The sequence below is a fragment of the Canis lupus genome, chromosome 19, assembly GCF_003254725.2.
Source record: "Canis lupus dingo isolate Sandy chromosome 19, ASM325472v2, whole genome shotgun sequence".
NCBI classification, from domain to species: domain Eukaryota; kingdom Metazoa; phylum Chordata; class Mammalia; order Carnivora; family Canidae; genus Canis; species Canis lupus.
The window spans coordinates 14153757-14180084 of NC_064261.1; the positions used below are offsets into that span (position 1 = coordinate 14153757).

Consider the following 26328-nt stretch of genomic DNA (forward strand, 5'->3'; position numbering starts at 1 on the left):
TAGATCACACGGGCTGCTACAATAAAATACCACAGACTGGGTAGCTTAAACAACAGAAGTTAATTTTTCAAAGTTATGTGGGCTACGAAGTCTGAGATTAGGGTTCCAATATGGTTGGGGTCATTCTAGTGAGGGCCCTCTAAATGGCTTGCAGACTGTTGCCTTCTTACATGCCTCAAATAGTGGAGAGTAGAAGCCTTGATGTCTTTTCCTCCTCTGATAGTAGCATTCATCCCATCACGGCGGGCGGGGGGGGGGGGTGTCTCACCTTACCTTCATGACCTCATCTAAACCTGCTTACCTTCCAAAGACCATGCTTCCTAATACCATCACATTGAGGAATGGGAATTGAACCTGTGAATTTTGTGGGGACACAATCATTTGGCTCATAGCAATCCTCACAGTCAAATCAGCTTTTAAAATGTTGAGTTAGCCAGATAAGGATTTTAAATGTTGCTATTTTTATACCAGGATTTTGGCTCTTACATGTATTATATAACTTTAAGAGGGTGGGATATATCGTAGGCACTATTTTCCAGAGATCTTCAACTATAGAACTCCTTTTCCTACAGAGTATCCTGAGGAGCTAATGTCTAGGAAATGCACTCTGGTGTTGCTGTGTCTTGGCACTGGACATCTCTAGGGTTTTTTTTTTTTTTTTCCAATCTCATTACAGAAGCCCATTAGTAACTTGGCATGTGTATGAGACTACTGCTGTAAGGGGACATTTCATATATTACTGTGTCTCTTGGGGCTAGAAGGTAAGAAATGTTTTCTACATGTTTTCTCTTGCCTTGTCTCCTGCTCTTGGGAGATTGTAATTTTTAAGACATAATGACCTAAGAATATTATGGATATTTGAAAAATATCATAAATGTGAATGGACTTAGTGTTCTACAGTAAGCCAAAGTATTGTATAACCAAATAGATTCTAACTTCATGATAAGATTCAAAGTCTCCATTAAAAAAAAAAAAAAAAAGATAAATGCGTTCCTGTCCTTCTGGACAAAAGAATCAGAAATGAAACCAATTTCTTTAATTTTCTTACCAGCTTATTAATTTGATGTCATGTAGATACTACTTATACTTTATGTTATTGACGAGTCAAGGAAATGAAGTCATTTGTACACATTGGAATTTTATTTAAGCATCCATTGAGTTCAGTTAAATAAGCCTACATCCAACTTTTAAGTTAAATGTAACTTTAGTCACTCTTTATTGTTTATATATAGTTTTTATAAAGTGAATAGAGACTTTTTTTGTTTTCAATATGCTTAATAAATAATATTGGAAACTAGATTTTAAAATAATGTATAAACATATAATATTTTTAAATGAAAATAATTTAAGAGTGGAAAATGGAAAAATCATATAATGTTTTCAAACTGTCAGTGCTGAATAGTTGTATATTTTAAAAATATACAGGCCTTTGTTTTACCGGATATTCGAAATTGTTATAGTCAAGAGGGAAGAAAGATACAGGCCAGAATGTTGGGCATTTGCATGTAATGTAAAAATAGGTCACCTTTGGAAGGCATGTAGAATATGTAACCATTTGTTTATTTGTTGCTACTTATGGTAACAGTGTTCCTGAGAGCTAAGATAAATAGGATTTGGAGAATGATTTCTTTCTTAAGAATTTAAAAATGGTATACACTTATTTATGGATAATTTTTTCTTGGTGTATACTAAAAGAATGTCCAATTGATTAGGAAACATTGCATAAATTTATTTTAAAGTATATTTGTTACATTTCCAATAATATGCTTAATGTATCTTTTGTTTAAACCTCTAGACACTTTTTGAGGTCAAATATCTTTAAGTTTAAAACAATGGGTTCAGTTGTTAAACGAAGTACAAAAATATACTAGCTTCCTATTTTTCCAGATCTTCTGATGCTCTGTAGTGTATTTGTTATATTTTTAACATAAATTTTCTTGCTTTCTGTAAATGTAAACATATATGAACCCCATATCAAATGATAGATGGTTGCCAATGAGGCAAATTTAGGGCAAAATCAAGTATATTAAGTCACTTCATGTTTTATTAATAATAGAGGAGTTCCAGGTTAGACTTGGAAAAATTTAAATGGAGAAATGGAAAACATTACATTGCAAAGGAATGTTGATTAAATGTGATGGCAGTAATCAAGATGATTTCATATACATGATTTATTATGAAATATATAAAAAATTACATTAAGTCAAAAAGATATTTTTATTCTTTGCAAAGTGAAGTTTACCCAATTTATCCTGACTGCATTCTCTATACTCAACACTGTTTCTGCCAGCTTGATTTGATATTCTTTTTTTAATTTTTTGGTGTATTTTGAATAATGAATAATTTTCTCTTATTTGTTTCTTTTGTTTTGTAAAATGAAGTCCAGTGTAATGATGGAGACATTTAATTGTTACCTTATAGATGAATTCTAAAATATTCCTTATTTCAAGTTAGACATCAGTTGTCACTACAGAGAAGTTACTGCATCAAAGATCTCTTTGAAATTCTAAGTACTTTGGGCAGCCTGGGTGGCTCAGTGGTTTAGCACTGCCTTCAGCCCAGAGCATGATCCTGGAGACCCAGGATCAAGTCCCACGTCGGGTTCCCTATGTGGAGCCTGCTTCTCCTTCTGCCTGTGTCTCTGCCTCTCTCTCTCCTCTCTGTATATTCTCATGAATACATAAATAAAATCTTTAAAAAAAATTCGAAGTACTTTATTTTTTTTTATTTATTTTTTTTTTCGAAGTACTTTAAAATAAGTACACACACCCAAATAAAACCAGAATCCTCATATTACTGTTTTAATAATAGCTAAGCATATTATCTTTTTATTTTTTTAGAGGTAGGGACAGAGGGAGAGGGGAGGGGCAGACGGAGTGGAGAGGGGCAGAGGGAGAAGGAGAGAGAGAATCTTAAGCAGGTTCCATGCCCAGTGCTCAGAGCAGAGCCTGACTTGGGGCTAATTTCACAACCCTGAGGGAATGACCTAAGCCAAGATCAAGAGTGAGTGGCTTAATGGACTGAGCCCCCAGACACCTCTAAAGCATATTATCATTAGAGATAAAGAGTTAATTAAATTCATCAAATATTTTTTTAGCACCTACAGTATCTCTCAGAATGCCGATTGTATAATTGGCACTCCATTGACACTGGATTTTTGGAATGAGTGGGCAGATGGAAGCATTTTGTTAGCTGAAGCAAGTTTCGTATAAAGGTATGTAAATATTACTTGTTCTCGAGATTCTTTCAACTAGCTGGGGATTCAAGGAAGTAGACAGAAAAACAGGCATTTAAGGAAGAAGGAACTGAATGTGGAAGAGAAGGAAGTGCAAATGCTTAGGAAGTACATAGGCTCAGCTTGTGGCCCCAAATGCTCTGAGTTTAGTGCTCTTGTAGGGTAGATTGGAGACTAAACCTGGAAGAGTGACTTGACTTCTCATTTTAGAGATATTTTAACCTAGACTACATTTATACTTCAATGGTTAGAAAATATGAGGATCTTAGAAATGTTTTGATTGGAGAAATGACATGGCATTAGGTAGCTAATTGGATGAGTGTTCACCAAGTGAACTGTACACCTGAGAAAGGGAAGCTGCCAGAAGTGTTACAGACCAGACACAAACCAGGCCATTTGGCTACAGTCTATGCTATGTTTCTCAAATTAGTATTTTTATTTTCTGAATTCTTAGGCTAGCTTTCCATTGTTTACTGGCAACTCTACAACACTTTTTTTCTTAGCTTATCCTAGCTAATGCTCTCTTAAATCCATATCATAATATCTTTCCTCTCTTTCTTAGGTAGGATATTTAGCTAAAGGGACCTTATTAAAATATCTTTTTAGTTAAGATCATGCATGCATGGGTGTGTGTGTGTGTGTGTGTGTGTGTGTGTGGCATTGACTGCGATTGCTGTTCATCCTGGATATCATTAGAAACTCTGAATAGATGTAGGTCATAATTGGAAAAGAAAAAAGTATGTATGATTGCCCTTAAGATAATTTATCTTTTTCGTATTTATTATAGTCAGATTTGACAAAGTCTTTTGGAACATGAGCTGTTTTCCAGGTATTTTCATTTACTAGTGATAATGAACTTTTGTAGTGTATAATAGTCATTTTGCTAACAGATTACAGATAGTATGTAACTTCATAATTGCAATACTGTGGCTTATATATTGTCTTACTTCTTTCTTAGAAGAATAAATTGAGGTATAGAGACATTAAATATTTTCCTATATGTCAGGCAGCTAATAAGTGATAAAGTAAGTAATGAAATTGGTTTGGTTTCAAATAATACTACTTTGTCACCAATTAATATAATTGAATCCTTGTAGAAATAGCTTTATGCAGTCTATTATTATTCCCATTTATTTTTAGGTTAGAGAATAGACTCATCTGGGTAGAAAAAAAGGCTAAAGTCAGATTAAAACAAAGGATTTCAAGCTCCACATTCCATGACCTACATGTTGTATTAACTTTCTCAACTTTAGGACTAAGAAACAAAGTAAAATAAATAATTTGGAGCCCCAAGATGCCTATTAATCAGTGACTTCTCTAAAATATTACTTTTTGTTTGTTTGTTTCAATTATTCATACCCCAGCTTTGTTTCCATTAATTATAGTCTCAAACTCAGTGGTTTATGGTGTTAAATTTATTAACGAATACATATTTTTAGTAAATTTAATTTCTATTGTTGTCTAGCACTGGGACCTTAGAGCTCCATATTCTTCCCTAGAGCTTTATTTAATGTTGCCTCTAGTCATCTACTGGAAATGGTATGTATGACCTTAGGCATCTTCATGGTAGATTTTCCTGCCACTTTCTTCTGTCTATTCTATGCAGCTGCCTAATGAGTCATTTCAATGTCTACTTCATGTTTCCCAGCTGCATTTCATTTAGTTACCCAATATATTGCACATGCATGAAGAAACACTTATAAGGTTCGTGTTCAAGAATGCTTAGATTAGTGGGTGGCTTAGAGAGGGGGAGGAGGATGACAGAAAGAAATTAATGGATTCCCCACAGAAAGGTAATACTTTAAAATGCACAATAAAGAATTTCTTGTAACCCAGATCACCCCATCGACATACATAATACAGTTTGAACATACACCTATGTTAACTTTTGAAACAACTCTTAATTTATTAAGGTGAAAGAGCTTGTTAGCATTTGCTTCAGCATGCACAGGAGAGGTAAATGATTGGTTTAAAAATGTTTGATGATGCAGGGTTAATTGTTGGGCCTTAGGGACTTAGGATTCTTCAGAATTATGTTTTAAAATCTATAATACAAGCTTTAAAGCACCACCTGCAAAATGAAAAAGTATTCTGGTGCTTGAAATATATTGATATGAGCTAAAGTGAAGCTCATAAATTTTGTTCTGTTTCTCTTCTGAACAAACACAGCTTAGGATTGTATAATGCGTGCCTGGGGTGGTCTTGGTCATTGTGCTGTCAGAAAGCAGTGTGCTGTGTTCTTCCAGAAATATAGATGTGATACATCATATGCTGGGAATAGTGGTTTTTTTTCATGATTTTTCAGTTTTATTCTCCCTTCCTTTGGGTACAGTTTTACCTTAGTATAGAATAAGCAAAGTATTACTAATAAACAGTGAAAGGGCTGACCTACAAAACCATCTTCAAGGGTTAAACAGATACTTGGCACTAATCATATGTTAGATCTAAATGAAAGTAGTGAATATTAGATAGCATTCCTCTTAGAAGTTTAAAATGATATCCCCAAATCTGGTTTTGTCCAATGGATGTTTGGCCCACACATTGTTTTTTAACAATTTAATTAGTTTCCAACATTCAAAATTGGAAGGTTTTACCTAAAATATCAGAGTTCTGGCTTCTCTTAAAAAATATGAAGGTCTGGCAATATTGAGAAGACCTTCCCGCATGACCATAGTTGATGAGAACTGCAGAAAATACCCACTACACACATTTGCTAGAATCTAAATTCCATGAAGACTCATGAAGAAGGAACTGTTCCATGAAGAACTGAAGTCCTATGAAGTACCATGAAGGACTGGTTTGTGGGTTGAAATAATCTGAATACATGGAAGAGTGTCTGGCTATAATATGTTTAATACATTATCACACAAATCAGTCTTTAATCTCTTACTAAACATTTGTTGAGCAACAGAGTATAGGTTCACCAGGATGATACCCACGAATCATTACTGTATTGTACTGAAAACACCTTTTCATTTATGTTATCTCTTTGGGCCCCTTCTCAGGTATTTACATTTTTTGTTGCTTTTTAAAAATTGTAGTAAAATATACAAAACATAAACATTACCATATTAAGCATTTTTAAATGTACAGTTCAGTGGCTTTAAATATATTCACATTATTGTACAATCATCACCAGGACTTTTCCATCTCCAGAACTTTTTTCATCTTCCATATATAGAATATGGTTCGTATAAGGAATATCTTTCTAAAAAGACTTATCTAAGTCATTGTAGAAATTTTTATTTTGGGATCCTGGATGGCTCATTGGTTGAGCATTTGCCTTCAGCTCAGTTCATGATCCTGCGGTCCTGGGATCAAGTCCTGCATTAGGCTCCTCCCAGGGAGTCTGCTTCTCTCTCTGCCTATGTCTCTGCCTCTCTCTCTCTCTCTGTCTCTCATGAATAAATAAATAAAACCGTAAAAAAAAGGAAATTTTTATTTCATTTTTAATAGTTTTGGGGAAAGAAGGTTGGCTACTCTGGTGAACATTTAAGCATTACTGTAGCAACTATACATGGAAGATTCTTTTGTTTTGTTCAATTATGTTTATAGAGATTTGTTAACCTAATGTTTTCATTTATAGTGAGATTTTATCTTCAGAAAAGTAATTTTTTTCTTGCCCAACCTTTGTCTTTAGATTGATGTTCTCACATAACAATCCAGGAATGCAGATATTATTTGCTAATTTTAAGAAACTCTGGTTTGATGCGATTAGGTGATTGCTGGAATATCAGCCCAGGTTTTCTGTTTAGCTCAGTGTACTTTCACTGCACCAGGAATTCCTGATTATAGAAATTTTTCAAAATGGTTCAAAACCTGTAATTTTAAAAGATTTTGGGGAAATATATATATTGCATATTTATTTGTTCTTGATATTGAAAGACCTCTGAAATTCTTTCAACAGCTTAGCCCAGTCCTGGAGATGATGCAAACATTTTGCCATGGCAATTCTTTGGATTTGTGTTCACTAGCCTATGTAAGACAACTGCTTGGTAATGGTGGAAGAAGTTTATAAATCTTGTTGAAAAGCAAACATCGAGATCACAAACAATATAGATATTTATTAAGGACCCACACTTGTAAAGCCAAGGTTTCCTTAAAAAAAAAAAAAATGAGGCATTTTGCTCTGACAAGAAGACAATGGAATTTAATTAAGTTTTGTATACCATATACTTTGCAGTTGGAATCCAGTGATGTAATTAAATCGTCTCACTTTTCATTGTAAAATGGACTTGCAAAAGCTTGTATTTTGCTCATGGTTAGTAAATTTTCAGTGAAGTTTTGTTAAATTAGTTAAACTATATATTATTAAAATCTCTGAAGTCATATAACAGGCTTAAATGCTAAAGAATATGATATTAAAGACATTTACATTATTCATTGTTATGTTTTATTTCAAACAAATTAGTAACCCTGTTCTTAGATATAATACTTAATGAGTCCTGTGATTCATCTCTTGAAAGACTGACATATAATTGGTAATGAAGTTATCTGCTTTTGACAAAAGTTTCTCCTATGACTTTCTGATGATATTTTTAAAAGGCTGGATTTATAAAATCCATAAATTTATGCGTCTTTTGAGGAAGGCCACTTTTATATTAAATCTAATTAGTAATGAGGGCAGTTTTCAAGTTTATCATATTCTCACAGTTATAACACATTTTCTGAAATTATGCCCTTTATCATGATAGCAGCTTCCTTATTTTTTTACTTCTATTATTTTGTCTGATTAGTTCTCTCAAATTTCAATCTTTGTATTCTCTGAGCTTTCTCTAGTGTATTATTAGTGCCATTGATTTCTCAGATTAATCTTAAATTAGTTATTTTCATATTTAAAACATTTAAATCTTTTAGCAAGTAAATACATGCTTAAGATGCATCTGCTTGCTTAATAAAAGCATGGAACAGTGCTGTATCTAATGTAAATGACCTTCACAGAGGATTGTTTTATAATATTCCATAGATAACAAAATTATTTTTAGTAGTAATCATGAAATGAAATAGATACTAACAGCAATAATAGAAAAATAAATGAGTTTTGTATGTATAATCATGCCAGTAAAAAATTTAGAAAACAATAAAAGTAATAGATTAAGATTTTTTATTTCCATAAAAATACTTTTTTTTTGAAAAATAGAAAAGAAAGAAATGAAGAATGCCTTCAAGAGAATAAATTCTTCAAGATTTGGAGGGTGATTTGTGCATAGAATTACAATATTAAGGTAACTCAAGTACTGTTTCTTCATCTTTACAATCACTGTGCTTTCAGTGTTTCATCTTTACAATCACTGTGCTTTCAGTGTTTATTTTGAATTTGTAGATGCAGATGTATATTGAGCCGTAGATGTTGGAGTTCTGAACTATGCCCAAAAGAAGCTCAAAGTATTTCAAACCATTGTGAATTTACTCTTGAAATGAATGAGGGCAGCAAGGATCACAGAGTTTGTGTGTCAGGGCTGACTGGGTAACTCAAAGTTTTCCAAATTAATCTGCCTGTAGAATATTATTTTCATTAAAGGTAAATAGTAATCAAATGCTAATTTGGATTATATATGTATTTTACTAAAACTCAACAGTAACAGCAATTACATTTAGAACATAAAAGCAGAGATTTGCATACTATAGCTTATGGGGCCAAATCTCCCATGATCCCAGGTAATCCATTTTTGGGGAGAGCAAGAGAGAGCAAGAAAAGGTTCAGACACCATTTCTGAGCATGCGCATCCACAATGGGACTAAATTCTGTTGTGTATGTGAGTGTTGGTTTTAGCACACTATATTAAAAGCAAACACAGTCTATGCCATTTTATTTTCCAGGTGCTGTGTATCTTAGGTGTTGACTTTCTCTGTGGTAAATGTGGTTAACTTGAGTGTGGTTCAGAAAATGTGTCTCATGTGCTTTAACCTCTTTTATTTGAGGAAATAATCCAAGCTCAGATTTAAATCAAAACCTTCGAGGAATTATATTTCTTCAAGCAGCTTCACCTTGATAGAGTTTTGTTATCTCTTATATTTTTATTAAAGATAGATTTATGAGCAGAAAACTGTTGTTACATAAATATTTGCAAGCTATGTCTTTGAAATAATTTCTCCCCTTTTGATCTAACCTTATATAAAATAAAAAAAGCTGTTGATAATAGTTAAATTTCCTTGACTTTTTCTTTAAAGTGCATTACTTTATTTATAGGGTCTCAAAAATGTTTCTGTATATTAAAAAAGTAACTATCATATTTTAGCAGACCAGAAATATATCTTGTAAGGAAAATCCCTTTGGTACTACTGTTAGCTTTAGCCATATGGACTATCATGTTCTTGGTCTCTCCGAGGACCTGTGCCCAAATGGAATAGTCATTGCTTTATCAATAGATATTTTTAAATTTATGCTGCAATGACTGCAAATTTTGCAGCATAGTCTACTTGGTTATATTATTTCAATTATGCTCATTCTTTAATGTAGTCTTTTTTTATCCATTTTGTGTTTATCATACTAAATAAAACACAAGTAGGAAATACCAATTTTAAGTCTTTAAACTATATAATTGCATCTGTAACTAATAAAGGGATATGACTGTATACTTAGTGCACTTTAAGTTTTCAAAGCTTTGAGAAATAAAAAAAAACCCATTAGATCATTTAGCGTGTAATTTAGAAAAGTTAAGGCCTAAGAACTGCCTTTTATATACTCTTGATGTAGGACCAAGAAGGTTCTGGGGCTGGTACACTTTAGTTCATTGTGACCCTTTGAAATATAAGGATCACCAATCAGCCATTTTATGTCTAAGAGAACTAGACTATAGGCTCCGGGAATACTTGAATACTGATGAAACTCAAGTTAATAAAAATATAGAAATTAATTCTGAGTTTTATTTTATGTCAGTAGGCGTTCAGCTGTTCAAACTGATTTTTCAAAGGAATTCACTACTTTGAAAGATTCAGGCCCAGATAACCAACTAGTTGATTTGTAATTTGGAAGTAATAAAGGATTTCCCTCTGTTAGGATGGTGCAGATAACATTTTATGCCCAGTCTAAAGGCAGTTGACCAAGAGTAGTATGAAAGGACCAACAAAAATCAGGAATGCAGTAATTAGGATAATCAGTGGAAAGAAATCAGTTCCTATGTAAGGTGACTTCCTCACCTTCTTTTCCTTCTCTTCCTCCTTCATCTTTTCCTGCTTCTTCTTACTTCTTTTAATATATATCTTTTGTAATTTTTAGTTTTATTTATTAGATATATACATGACAAATCAATAAGCAAAAGGCCTATATAACATATTAGAAAGTTTTATAAAAGACATGAACAGGTAGTGAAGTTCCTTCTGGGCTTCTCTCCAGGAAGAGAGGACTATTGCTCCACTATTTCATTAAATGGGGAAGTATTTGCTATTAATCTACAAGGAATCCTTTGCCAATTGGTATATGTACTGTCTCTGCATCTTATAATAAGATCACCTTTTTGTAAAGGCACGTGGGATCTTTTCAACTCCTATTTTAAAGCCAACAAACAGAAAAGCATCTCTCTCTCTCTTTTTAAAGAGTTATTTATTTTAGAGAGAGAGAGAGCACGTGCACAAGCAGGGGGAGGGGCAGAAAGAGAGGGAGAGAATCTCAAGCAGACTCCCTGTTAGGCATGGAGCCAGATTTGGGGCTTCATCCCAGGACCCTGAGATCATGACCTAACTGAAATCAAGAATCAGATGTTCAACTGACTAAGTCACCCAGGTGCCCCCAAAGGAATAGCTCTTGTGGCAATTAAAAGGTGCTGTTTTCACATAATTTGGTCAACTTGGGAAATACTCAAACCTGAAACAGGACTTCATACCATACTGCTAAGAAAGTTATAGCACAGCTTCCATAGACTTTTCAAGGTTGTGACAAGAACAGGATGCAAGAATCCCTCTGCCCCCTCAAAAAAGGGCACATCTGTGGAATGGAAAATTAATTGTGACCAGGAAATATATATGGATATAGTTTTGGTTGTGATTTTTAATAGTGGATCAACCAACCTACCTGAAAGAAATGCAAATGGACTACCTTCACATTAAACTGCATAATCTTGCTCATAATTAAAGAAATAAAAATTCAGACATAAGAACTTGATTCGCACTTATTTTCTTAATAAAGTACCTGTTGATGTACAATATGTAAATATATAGAATGGAGAAGTAATAGTTCTCATTCAAAGATAGTGCCATCAAAATCATTTTTAACCTCTTTAATGGCAGCTTGTCACATCTATAAAAATATAAATGTACATTACTTTGACCTAACAATTTCACTTCTAGGAATTTATCATGTAGTTTATCTTGCACATGTATGCAAGGGCATTTCTACAGAGATATTTTCTGCATCTCTGTTTATGAAAGCAAAAACTGGAAAGTACCATAATGTTTTTCATTTATTTATGAAATAATATAATATATATATATATATATATACCAATATGTCATGGAATATTATACAACCACTAAAAAGGATAAAGAGTAAATCCATTTGTTTACATTAAGAAATCTCAAATATAATTCCAACTAGAGACATCAGTTCCCAGAGCAGTGTTAAAATTTAACAGCAAATTTATTAATAAATTGAATAACAGTGTTAAATTCAGTATGTGAATTTTTGTTAAAATGAAAAATATAGATAGATTATAATTCTGGAATGATGCAGAGTAACTTAAGTGTATTCTCTTGGGCAGGAACATGAGGACTAGAGAACTACTTTTCCCTCTATTAACTATACTATTTGAATATTTACCATGAGTTTTTTTTTTTTTTTTAAGAAATCAAAAATCTAGTAGAAGGAGTGTAAATGGCATTTTACAAAAACTAATGTTGGACATCTCACTGAAATGTCTTCTAATCTAATTTTGTTGTATTTGTGAAGTTATTTTAAAATGCATCAAATCTAATAGTGTTTATGCAAGGAAGATTTCACATCAATGTTTTACCACCTCATCACTGATACTTCCTTATTCTATTGGTAATTTTGTTGATTATCACAATGGATGCAGAAAAAGCATTCAATAAATTCAATATTTTACCCACATACACATGCCTATATGTATTTTTGTATGTGTGTATTAAAAATAGTGGAGAACTTCACTGATTCTGCTTGTATCTACTAAAATTCAATGCAAAACATTATACTTAATTTTTAACTTTAGAAGCATCTTAAAAAGTGATGCTTGCTATCATCGCTACTGCTCAAGTTGTAATCATTTTGGAGGTTCTGGCCAATATAATGTGATTTCTTTTCTTAACTCATGGATTACTGGATCGCTTGGATGTGATTTTTGTGGTGTTCAAGTATGTGGTATTTTTGTCTTTTTTTGTTTTAGCTCTATTGATTTTTGTCTTTTATCTTCATAGGACTGTGATAAGAAAGAGAGTCTTAGAATAGCATTTATTTGGAATTTGTGGAAGCTTTATTTTTATGGCTTACTATATAGTCAATTTCTTCTTGCTGAAATAGCCCCTTTATAATTTTTTTTCAGTGAGAAACTGACCAAAATTTCTGTGTTCTTGATTTCTAAAAATGCCTTTAATTCACTCTAACTCTTGAATGGTAGACTGGCCAGGCATATAATGAAGTACAAGGTAATTTTCCTAGAGTCATCTAAATATATGATTTATCTGACTTCTGTCACATATTTCTGTGAATAAGAAGTCTGCCATCAATCTTATTGGTGAAGTTTCCTTATAGAAAATTTTGCCTTTTTCTGGAAAACTTAAAAACTTTTCTTTGCTGCAAAAGGTAGCAAATTTCATTATGATGTGTTGAGATTTGGTTTACACATATGGTAGGTTTTTTTCAACCTGAAGATTGATATCATTAGTTCTGGGAAAAATCTCAGCTCTTACATCTTCAAATACTACATCTTTGCAGTCTTTTCTATTTTTCTCTTTTTGGAATTAGGCAGATATATATGGTCCTCAAATTATTTCTCATGTCTCTTGATTACCCACCTTCTCCCTCATCCATTATGGAAAATTGTTAGTCCTGTCTTCCAACTTATTAATTTGGTTTCTAATTTTCTTTAAGATTTAGCCTACAGTTTTAAGTTTTTAAAAATTTCCCTAATGACTCTGTTTTTTTAATTTCTAAAATTTCTAATATTTTTTCCTGTCTGCTGTTTTATCATCACGTATTATTTTTTTCCTTAAAATATTTTTTCTTTTTATCTCTTTGAGTTATTTAAACCTAATTCTCTGGGATGCCTGGGTGGCTCAGCAGTTAAGCATCTGCTTTTGACTCAGGGCATGATCCTGGAGTCTGGTGTCAAGTCCCCCACCAGGCTCCTTGTGAGCCTGTTCTCCCTCTGCAGGTGTCTCTGCCCCCCACCTCTGTCTTTCACGAATAAATAAATAAAATAAATAAAAATAAGCCTAATTCTCCTAATATCTTCTCAAATTATGTTATTAGTTTGATTTTCTTGATTCAAATTCTCTCATGTTGGAGGCAGTAAACCCTCTTAGATATTTATTAGTTTGTGTGTTTGCTTTAACTCCTGCTGTGCATAATATATGCTCTATGAGGGCATGATTTGTAACTATTTGTTTTTCACTATTGTTTTCTTAGCACTGGCAGAGCACCTGGCATATGGTAGGTACTCAATAAATATTTGTTGCATCAGCAATTCATGTACTTTTGTTCTTTGTAAATCTTGTTTGTAAACTTATCCTATATGGGTTTTCCATGGTCTATATAATTGCTTTCTGTTTGTTTCTGCCCTAGGCTTATAAGAACATTGTAGCTGTTTGGCTTAAAACTCTTGCCCTGTGTAGTGGCACATATCCATGCCACACACCCCTAACTTTGCATCTGTTCTGGGCTATAGTCTGGCAGTTTATTTCTACCCCTTTCACAGGAAGAAGGCCTAGATCTGGCTTTCAGGTTTATGCAGGTCTCACCCATGACCTCTTAGCCTGTATTTGGCTTTATATTCATGGACTACATGACCAGATTTTCAGTTGCTTGCTTTTCCTTCTCAGTTATACTTTTCTGCTTTATGGATATATATCTGTTCAATTTATAAATTTATCTCCATATTTTAAACAAAAAGGAGCCATTACCTGTTATTTCTGTATTTTAAGAAGAGATAATTTTCATGTTTTTTTCTCTAAAGCTAGAATATATGTGTGTGTGTGTTTGCCTATAAAATCAAGAATTATTTATTAATCTCTTTATTTCAGCACAAAAGGAGAACATATACTGTCCTAGCTGTCCAGTAGAGTTATAGCACATAGATTTGTAATATCTTCATGAAGGATAGCCATCCTGTCTAAGTTCCAGAAATTGCATATATCTGTGTAGTCAATAGGAGCAAGAAATACGACCTTAAATCTAATTCATGTAAATGAAGTAATGTAAGCCTGAACCATGAACACCGTTATGTGAGAAGGCTTAGATATCTTTACTGATAGACTATGGTCCTCAATGGGAAGAAGCCACCTGCATGTAGATCTGTGTAAGATGTAGCACAATCTGGTCGCAAACAACACACTGTGCATGCATTACTAGATAAAACTAGCCATCTTATAAAACAAAGACATTCTGTTTCTTATAGTGGAATAATAACAGCTCCTCTTAGAGAATAGTAATTTAACAAGATTGATACCACAATTATACTACTGCATCAAATCCTTAAACTTCAGAAGTTCAAGTAAGGCATTTATGGTGGGTGCTTTCACTTTCAACTTCTTAAACCCATATTCTCCCTGGCCAGGTTGTATATTTAGGGAGAGAATTAAAAATAGGTCAAAAGAAGAGGTACACAATCACTTTCAACATGATTCATACATCTATAGGCATTCATACAAATGCCAAGTAAGGCTTCTGGACGAGAGCAGGCTTTCCTACAGCATGAATACCTTTAATTATGTTGTTTTTTTTCAGTCCTCAGATGAGTTTCTTTTTACCATTTATCAGTGTCTCCTTTCATGTCTTTTTTCAAACATCTAATTGGAATCTGTCATTCTCTTAAGTTTACCAAACTTCATCTAGCTTCCAAACAAACATTTCTGAAATATCAATTTTTCTCTGGAACACTTTTCAGAACATTTAGAAAAAAAGAACACTTTCTATTTTCTATCCTAGACTCTCTCATAAACATATAGTATTCATAAAATGCTCTTATCACCCTTAACTATTTTCTCCAGTGATTGCCCATATGATTACTATATCAATACACATGAATTTAAGTCATATGGTCTATTTTGTCCTTTTGTATATGTAGATAATGATTTTGTGGTTGTGCCTTATAAAGCATCTGAATAAATAGTAAAAATTTATCTGGATATTCAGCTTTATGGTGGTTGGGCTTTATATGCTTATGCTTAGCTGGCTTATATTTTTGCATTTAACCTGTAGATTTGATGTTCTATAACTATATAGTTAACATAAGTTAACAAGGAGACCTATTATCTTTCTTTGTGTATTCTTTTGTTACTATAAAGTAACTTATTATACAAGTAATCCAGACAGTACAGAATTATGAAAAAATAATATGAGTATCACTTTGCTCTTCTAATCCTACTTGTCTGAGGTAACCAATTCTAAGAATTTGGTAATTGACTCTGAAAATATTTAAATAGTACTTTCTCCATTTCTGGTATGATTCTTAAAATTTGATTTTATTGCATGTTAGTTTTCTTATGATTTTGCTATTTCTTAATGGTCCTCTTTGGCAGCACAATCTAGTTTCAACTTTTATATCTTTCTAGTTGATATAAGAGTTTCTGGTATATTTTGCCAAATGTGGCATCTACCATTAGCTAGTCAAAAATGATAGTACCATTGAGTTTTCTTTTTATGTATAACATTGCTAAAATATTATATCATGAACTACAGTGACTTCTGTAAATGCTCTAATATAAGTTATTGGAGGCACTTGCTTATAATACCTGCCACAAACAGGTAAATTATACTTTGATACTTTCCCCCTGAATAACATTTTAGCCTGAATGATCTTACCACAGTTCCAGTTGCACCAGAGGGTCTATTAAGTTACTGTACTTTTCTCTTAGAGAAATCAATACCTATTACCTTTAGGTTACACTTAAAAATATAGGATTGTTTGAATTAGTATGAATGTGTCTTAGTATCATGTAAATGTTTTTTTTTAAATTATTATTATAAGGAATCAATCTAAGTCAGGCTTATAAATAGAAACTTACAGCTAAGAATCTGAATGGACAATAGGAGAGTCAGCACTTCAACTTTTACATGTTTAACAGAAGATTATGGAATTGTCCTACAAGCATAAGCTAAATCATGAAAATTTACATTTTCCTTCTGTAGGACAGTTCCTTCTAACATTATCCTCTGAACAACAGCTCATTTTCTTGTGCCAGTATTCTATTCCCTGAGCTGCAGCTTGGCAGCAGCCAGGTCTCAAATTTCAACCACATGTATTTCAAAAAATCAAAAGATCCTTATTTGGCACTTTAGTCACATATCTTTAAAAGCAGTGTTTGTGCGTCAGATTTAAAAATAATTGAAACCAGGGGCTTCAAAAAACCAAACTTTACTTCCAAGATGTTTCAACTTCAACTGATTCCAAAAACATTGAAAGCAACAGAATGGAAACGAGAATAGAAACTTCATGCAGACTGCAGCTTAATATACTGACAGAGCCAGCAGAAATAGGCTCAAAATGTGTGCCCTACCCCCAAGCCAGGATGAGGATCCTTATAGTGCCTTGACCCTGTTTGCATGATAGCCTGCCTGAAAACAGGTTCTGCAAGTCTATGGGATCATTTTCTCTAACACTGAATGAACTCATACCCAAAGATGGGAACATATGTAGCTGTTTTGGGTTGGTTATCCAATATTAAAAATCACATTAAGAAGTATATGCATATATATTTCATGGTCAAAATTGACTTTCCATTCCTCAGACTTGCCTTTTTTTTTTTTTTTTTTGGAGAGATTCTTATTTTATGTTCTTGTCAGAACCTTGAAAAATCCTTTAAGGCTGTGCGCATGTCCTTGTGAGCAGCATGGTTTGGAGTTCTGTTTCAGTTTTGAGTATTTGTCAAGTTGACCTAATCATGTGAAAACAGCAGTATATAATTGCCTTAAGATATGTTCTTTTGTATTTGTTGGTTTTAAGCTGAAAAGAGCCCAGATGCCTTTAAAGAGAAAGAAGAACTTACTGTAAAATGCAGTTAAAGGACTTACAGAAGTTAGGAGAGGATTCCTTGTAGATTTATAGTGCATGCTTCTCCATTTTGTGCAGTAAGGTAGCAATAATCTCTCTGGTCTAAAAGGGTAATTACTCTTCTCTTCCTGAAGAGAAGCTAAGTAGGAACTTCACTCTGACTGTAAAGGAGATAGGATAATAGAGATATATAAAAACAGTAAATAAAGGAAAATGACCTCATTTTTATGTAAATGTATTTACCTCTAAAGTTTCATATATAAACCTCTGGTGTATGATTGAGGGGCATAAAACAAGTTATTTTAATCAGACAACCTTTTATTTTAGACCACACTGCTAATTTAATAATTTATGGTTCTCCCAGATTCCATTCTTTCTTTGTTCCAAATGTTTTTCATATTGTGTAGATGCACCTTTACAGAGAACTCCTTTGATTGTTCCCTGATTAGCAAAAATCCTCATTGAAGCACCATTTTCTTTCATTCAATCAATGAATGAAAGGTCCAAGTACCTTAGACTGGAACTAAACCTTACAGTTTTACAGTTGGCCTTCACATCCCTTCTATTCTTAAAGCACATCATCCCTTTACCTCTTCTTTGGCCATCTTCACTTGTAGAGTAGAAAAATCTCACTTTTTAAAGCAGAGCATATTGCAAAGAGAACAGACAACCAAAACTGAAATTTTAACATCATCACTTATTTCTGTAATCTTGGAAGAACCATTTAGTATTTATAAAGTATCTCTGTGCTTCCTATCTCTAGGGTGATTATACTTCCAAGTGAGAAAATCCAAAGGAAACATTTTTGAAAACTAAAACATGATCTACGATTAATTTCCAAAGTGCAACAGAGTCCTAACTACATTTTATTTTCATAATTTTATATTAGAAACTGGTTCCATGCTTGCACGTGTTTGATGACTCCTAGCCATGGATTATTAGCTGCTGACTTGGATAACTCACTTAATTTCTTTGTAAATCAGTTTTCTCATTTGTTAAATGGGAATAATGCTAATAGTGGCCCTCTCAAATAGTTCTTGTGGGAGTTTCAGTTGAGTTAATTCTTATGAAAAGTTTAATGAAGAGTTAATATTTGAAAAAAATGCCCAGAAGAGTACCTCCTGTGAAGGAAATGTTCTATAAGGGTTTGCTGAATACATAAGCACTACATTAAACAAAGTTAAGTAGTTTTTTTTTTTAATTTCAGGATTTATTAGCAAACATGCATTGTTGTTTTCTAAGAGAGAATATAATAGAGTTTCTCAAAATTATTTCCTGAAGTAAATTTCTTTTGATGAGTACCTTGAAAAATGCTGCCCTTTACCAATAATTATTTCATTTCTTCTTAATAAATGGTGAATTTTTTTCCTCACTGCCTAGCTTCCTATTAGGGAGGTATATGCGCCTTGGCAAGCCTTATTTAATTTGCATAGCACTGAAAATATCCTTTTTTAAAAAAATATTTTAGGCAATTTGAGATTCACAGCAGAATTGAGTAGAAAATATAGAGTTCTACACCACACAGGTACATTTGTTATGATTGATGAACCTACTTGGACGCATCATTATCGTCCAACGTCCATAGTTTACATCCTGGTTTTGTATATTGGGTTTTTGACAATGTATAATGACATAGAACCACCCTGATAACATCATGTAGAATATTTCACTGACTTAAAAAATCTTCTGTGATCTGCCTATTTATCTTTTCCATCCCCATTATGTCCTACAACCATTGAACTCTTTACTGTTTTTAGTTATGACCTTTATAGAATGTTACATGGTTGGATTATACAATATGTAGCTTTCTGAAATTGACTTCTTTCATGTATGCAACATAGTGTTTGTATTTAGGCTTCATCTGTTTCTTTTCATGGTTTGATAGCTCATTTATTTTTAGCATTGAATATTTTATTCTATTCTCTGGATATATTATAGTTTATTTATTTAAAAAATTTTTTAATCCCAGTTAGTTAACATACAATATAATATTAGTTTCAGGTGTACAATATAGTGATTCAACACTTCCATACATCATCCTGTACCCATTATAACAAGTGCACTCCTTAATCTCTAACCTCCTATTTCACTTAGTCCCCTGCCCCCGTCCCCTCTGCTAACCATTAGTTTGCTCCCAATAGTTAAGAGTCTGTTTCTTGGTTTGTCTCTCTCCCTTTATTTTTTCCATTTGCTCATCTGTCTTTTTCTTAAATTCCACATATGAATGAAATTATGCGGTATTTGTATGGTATTTCCCTAACTGACTTATTCCACTTAGCATTATGCTCTATAGCTCCATCCATGGCCTTGCAAATGGCGAGATTTCATTCCTTTTTATGGCTGGACAATATTCCATTTTATGTATGTATGTATGTATGTATGTATGTATCTATCTATCTATCTATCTATCTGTCATCTCACGTATTCTTTATCCATTCATTAGTCAGTGGACACTTGGGCTGTTTCTGTAATTTGGCTATTGTAAGTAATGCTGTTGTAAACATAGAGATGTATGTATCCCTTTCAATTAGTATTTTTTTATTGTTTGGCTAAATACCTAGTAGTGCAATTGCTGGATAGTTCTATTTTAACTTTTTAAGGAACCTCATACTGTTGTTTCAAGAGTGACTGCACCAGTTTGCATTCCCATCAGCAGTGCAAAAGGGCTCACCTTTCTCAGTATCCTCACCAATACCTCCTGTTTCTTGTGTTGTTTATTTTAGCCATTCTGACAGGTGTGAAGTGATATCTCATAGTTTTGATTTGTATTTCCCTGATTGCGGGTGATGATGAACATCTTTTCCTGTGTCTGTTGGCCATCTGTATGTCTTTGGAAAAATGTTTAATCATGTTTTCTCTCCATTTTTTTAAATTGTACTATAGTTTATTTATTCATTTGCTTACTGGAGGAAATCTTGATCACTTCCAAGTTTTGGCAATTAAGAGTAAGGCTGCTATAAACATACATGTACATCTGTTTTAACATGGACATAAGTTTTCGATTTCTTTGGGTAAATACCAAGGAGCATGATTTCTGGATCATAGGGTATGAGTATGTTTAGATTTGCCAAACTGTCTTCCCAAGTGGATGTACCATTTTGCATTCCCACCAGCAATGAATGAGAGTTCCTGTTGCTCCACATCATCTTCAGCATTTGGTTTTGTCAGTGTTTTTGGATTTTGGCTATTCTAATAAGTATGTAGGAGTATCTCATTGTTGTTTTAATTTGTAATTCCTAATGACAGATGATGTTAAACATCTTTTCATATGCTTAAATATCTTTTCATTTTCATTTTGATTTTCCATCTGCATATCTTCTTTCGTGAGTTGTCTGTTCAAGTCCTTGGCTAATTTTTCAGTTGGATTGTTGATTTTCTTGTTGAATTTTAAGAGTTATTTGTATATTTTAGATAACAATCCTTTATCAGATATTTCTTTGGCAAATATTTTGTCCCAGTCTGTGTCTTCTACCCTCATTCTCTTGACAATGTATTTTGTAAAGCATAAATTATTAAGTTTATAAATTCCAACTTATCAATTATTTATTTCATTGATAATGACTTTAGTATTGTATATAAAAAGTTATTGCTATAGCCAAGGTTATTTTTTTCCTATGCTATCTCCCAGGAACTCTGTGATTTTGTATTTTACATATACTCCATTTGAGTTCATTTTTGTGAAGGGTATAAGGTCAATGTATAGAATCATTTTTTTCCATGTGGACCTCCATTTGTTCCAGCATTACGTGTTGGAAAGATGTCTTGATCCATTATATTGCCTTTGTACTTTGTCAAAGATCAGTTGACTGTATTTATGTAGGTATATTTATGGGCTCTGTATTCTGTCCCATTGACCTACTTGTTCTTTTGCCAGTACTACACTGTCTTGATGACTGTAGCTTGATAGTGAGTCTTAAAGTTGGGTAATGTCATTCATCCAACTTTGTCCTTTTTAAATATCGAGTTGGCTATTCTGGGCCTATTGCTTCTATCTATAAACTTAATAATTAGTTTGTTCATATTTAAAAATTAGCTTGCTAAAATTTTGATTTGGATTGCACTGAATCTATAGATTAAATTGGGAAGAATCGACCTCTTGGCTATCAATACTGAGTATTCTGTCCATGAATGTAGAATATTTCTCCATTTATATAGTTCTTCTTTGATACCTTTCACCAGACATTTGTAGTTTTCCTCATATAGATTTTGTACATATTTTTTAAGATTTAAACTTCAGTGTTTCAATTTTTGGATGCTCATGTAAATGGTAATATGTTTGTTTTTATACATATGTATATGGTTTCTTTTTAATTAATTTTCAAATTCCAGTATACTTTACATACAGCATTATACTAGTTTCAGATGTACAATATAGTGGGTCAATAATTCTAAATTGAATGAATTTATAAAACTCTCTCCAGACTTAAAAAGAAAAAAAGAGAAAGGTCTCAAATAAATAAAATCACAACTGTGAAGAAATAACAACCAACACCACAGAAATACAATCACAAGAGAATATGATAAAACACTATATTCCAAAAAATTGGACATCCTAGAAGAAATAGAGAAATTACGAGAAATATATAAACTTCCAAAATGAAACAAGGGGAAATAGAAAATTTGAACAGATCAGTTACCAGCAAAAGAACCCCACAAAAGTCCATGACTTCACAGGAGAGTCTACCAGATATTTAAAGAAGAGTTAATATCTTTTCTTCTCAGACTGTTACAAAAAATGTAGAAAAGGAAGATAAACTTCAAAGTTAATTTTATATGGTCAGAATTACCCTGATATGAAAACCATATAAAGACACCACTAAAAAAAGAGAACTGCAGGCCAATATCCCTGATGAGTGTAGAGGCAAAATCCTCACTGAAATACTAGGATACTGAATTTAACAATACATTTAAAAAATAATTCACCACAATGAAGTGGAATTATTCCTGATTTGCTAGGTGGTTCAGTATTCACAAAACAATGTGATACTTCCCATCAGTAAGAATTATATGATCATTTCAAGAGATACAGAAAAAGCATTTGACAAATATAACATACATTCATGATAAAAACCTTCAACCAAGGAGGTTTAGAGGGAACATATCTCAACATAAAAAAGGCCATATATGACAATCCATAGCTTATATCATCTCAATGGAGAAAAACTGTGAGCTTTTTCCTTATGATCAGGAACAAAACAAGGATGTCTACTCTCACCACTTTCATACAATATAGTCCTTGAAGTCTTAGTCACAGCAAACAGACAACAAAAAGAAATAAAAGGCATCCAAATTGGTAAGGAAGAAGTCAAACTTGAACTATTTGCAGATGAGATAATACTATATGCAGAAAACTCAAAAGACTCCACCAAAAAACTGCTAGAATAAACAAAATCAATAAAGTCTCAGGCTACAAAATTGTATGGAAATCTTTTGTATTTCTCTACACCAATATTGAGGCAAAAGAAAGAAATTAAGAAAATAATCCCATTTATAATTGCACCAAAAATGACAAGAGACCTAAAAATAAACCTAACCAAAGAGGTGAAAGACCTGTACTCTGAAAACTATAAAATAAATTGAATATGACACAAAGAAATGGAGAGACATTCCATGCTCATGGATTGGAAGAACTAATATTGATAAAATGGCTGTACCACCCAAAGCAATCTACACATATAATGCAATCACTACCATAGCAGCATTTTTCACAGAATTAGAACAAAAAATTCTAAAATTTGTATGGAACCAAAATAGAACCTAAATAACCAAAACAATCTTGAAAAAGAAAAACAAAGCTGGAGGTATCATAATTCTGGACTTCAAGTTACATTACAATGTTGTAGTAATCAAAACAGTATGGTAATAGCACAAAATAGACACAAAGATCAATAGAATATAATAGAACCAGGAATAAACTCATCATTATATGGTCAATTAATCTTTGTCAAAGCAGAAAAGAATATCCAATGGGAAAAGGACAATCATTTTAGCAAATGGGATTGGGAAAATTGAACAGCACCATGCAAAAGAAAAAAAACTGGATTACTTTCTTACACCATAGACAAAAATAAACTCAAAATGGTTTAAAGACCTACATGTGAGACCGAAAACCATAAAAATCCTACAAGAGAACACAGGCAATAACTTCTTGACAATGGTTATAGCAATTTTTTTCCAGATAGGTTTCCTGAGGCAAGGAAAACAAAAGCAAAAATAAACTATTGGGACTATATCAAAATAAACATCTTCTGCACAGCAAAGAAAACAATCAACAAAACTAAAAGGCAACCTGTGGAATGTGAGAAGATATTTGCAAATGGTATCTAATAAAGAGTATACAAAATATATAAAAACTTAAACAACTCAACACCCATAAAAAAATAATTCAGTCAGAAATGGGCAGGAGATATGAACAGACATTTCTCCAAAGACATCCAGATTGCCATCAGACACATGAAAAGATGCTCTTCATCACTTATCATCAGGGAAATGAAAATCAAAACTACAATAAGGTATCACTTCACACCTGTCAGAATGGCTAAAATTAACAACTCAGGTAACAACAGGTGTTGGTGAGGATGCACAGAAAGGGGAACCCTTCTGTGTTGTTGGTAGGAATGCAAACAGGTACAGCCACTATGAAAAACATTATGGAGCTTCCTCTAAAAGTTAAAAATAGGACTACCCTATGATCCAGTAATTGCAGCAGTGAATATTTACCCAAAGAATACAAAAATACAATTCAGTGTTCATAGCAGCATTATTTACAATTGCCAAGATATGGAAACAGCCCAAGTGTCCATAGATGAATGGATACAGGAGATACACACATATGGTGGAATATAATAGAATATATATATAATGGAATATTTCTCAGCTATCAAAAAGTGAAATCTTGCCATTTACAAGGACATGGATGGAGCTAGAATATAATGCCAGGCAAAATAAGTCAAAGAAAGACAAATACCAGATAATTTCACTCATATGTGGACATAAGAAACAAATCAAATGAATAAAGAGGGAATAAAAGAGGGACAGAGATAAACCAAGAAACAGACTCTTAACTATTGAGAGCAAACTGATGGTTAGTTACTAAAGGGGAGGTGGGTGAGGGGATGAGTAAAATAGGTGATGAGGATTAAGGAGTGCAGTTCTTATGATGAGCACCAGATGATGTATGGAAGTGTTGAATCACTATATTGTACACCAGAAACTAATATAACACTTTAAGTACCTGAAATGAAAAGAAAAACTTACATTTCTGCAGGCAGGTCTACTTTTAACAGAGTTCCTCAATTTTCATCCATTTCTCTTTCACTCTGAGGATGGTTTCATAGGGTGCAGGATTCTGGGTTGGTAGTTTGTTTTTTTTTTTTCTCCACATTTTAAATATTTCACTTCATTCCTTTTGCTCACATATTTCTGAGGACAAGGCAGATGTAATTCTTATCTTTGTTCCTCTATAGGTAAGATTTTTTTTCCCTTCTGGAGTTTTTCAAAACTTTTTTTTATCTATCTATTTATTTTTGTAGTTTGAATATGATATCCTTGGAAGAGTATATTTGGTTTTTGTCTTTTGTATTCTGTGTGGTGTTTTTTGAGTTTCCTGGATATGTTGTTTGGTGTCTGATATTAATTTGGGAAGAGATTTTAGGTCATTATCTTCTGTTCCTATCTCTTTTCTCCTTCTGGTATTCCCATTAAGCATATGTTACCACATTTAGAGTTGTATCACAATTCTTAGATATCCTGATTTTGTTGTTGTTATTATTTTACTATTTTTTAAATAGTTCTGGAAATTTCTTCTGTCACATCCTTAGGCTTAGTGACCTTTCCTCAGCCATGTCCAGTCTACATTGAAGACATTCTTCATTTTTGATGCATTTTAAAAAATCTCTTAACGTTTATTTTTGATTATTTCTTAAAATTTCCATTTCTCTGTTTATATTATCTGCTTCTTATTTCCTGTTGTCTACCCTTCCCATTAAATCCCATAGCATTTTAATCATAGTTTAAAAAATCTCTGATTTTGCAACATTCCTGCCATATATTGATTCTGATATATGTTCAGTCTCTTCAGACAATTTTTTTACCTTTTAGTATGCTTTGTAATTTTTGGTTGACAGGTGGACATGATGTACTGCATTGAAGGAATTGCATTTAATAGGACTTTAGTAATATGGTAACAAGGGGTAGGGGAAGGGGAGACATCTGTAGTTTTATTATTAGGTCTAAGTTTTTTGGTGAGCCAGTGTCCTGGACTGTGAAATCGGCCAGTGTCTCTCAGTTGATTTTTTGCCTGCTTAACTTGGACAGGTTGGTTAGAGTAGCCTGAAGTTGGGTATGTCCCTTTCCCTGTGTGGATTAGATTCTGATAAAACCCTATCAGGTTAGTTTCTGATAAAATAGAATAGAATTGAAAGCTCTGGTGTATATTAAAATGGTTATTTTTTCCCTCCCTCTGCCAGAAGAATAAGGAGATTTTTCTCTGTTATTCACTGTGAGGCCCTGGTAGAAATAGAACTCTTAGAGATAAAACTTACTAAGTATGGGAGTTGCCTTATGACTGCCATCTCCTTGGAGTTTTAACTTGCAGACTTGTCCATACAGAGCCTCTAGCAATTTAGCAATTACAGTTTAGGTTTTCCTGCCTGGGTTAATTCCCGTGGACGTTTTTGCTTCTTTAAGTTCTAATTCTCTGAATCTACCTATTTGTCTCTCCATTTTGCCTTGTGATCTCACTGTCTGACACATCTTAGAAGAGTTTTTTCAGTTTATTCAACTTCAACTTGGAATCATGACTTCTAAGCTCCTTACACACCAGACTGGAAACCTGAGGTAATATCTTTTTTTTTAATTAAAAAAAATTGCAGTGGCCTGCAAACATTAATAATGTATTACTGCTGAGAACAGGAGTGATACTTAATACTA

The 26328-nt window shown here is 33.0% G+C and overlaps 1 long non-coding RNA gene across 1 annotated transcript; it reads left to right on the forward strand.

Moving 5' to 3' along the window:
* Positions 1-430: 430 nt before the first annotated feature.
* LOC112642770 (uncharacterized) lies at positions 431-7926 on the forward strand. The gene is made up of 3 exons (XR_007403798.1): positions 431-761; positions 3098-3214; positions 7143-7926. It is a non-coding gene; the product is annotated as an uncharacterized LOC112642770 (long non-coding RNA).
* Positions 7927-26328: the final 18402 nt, after the last annotated feature.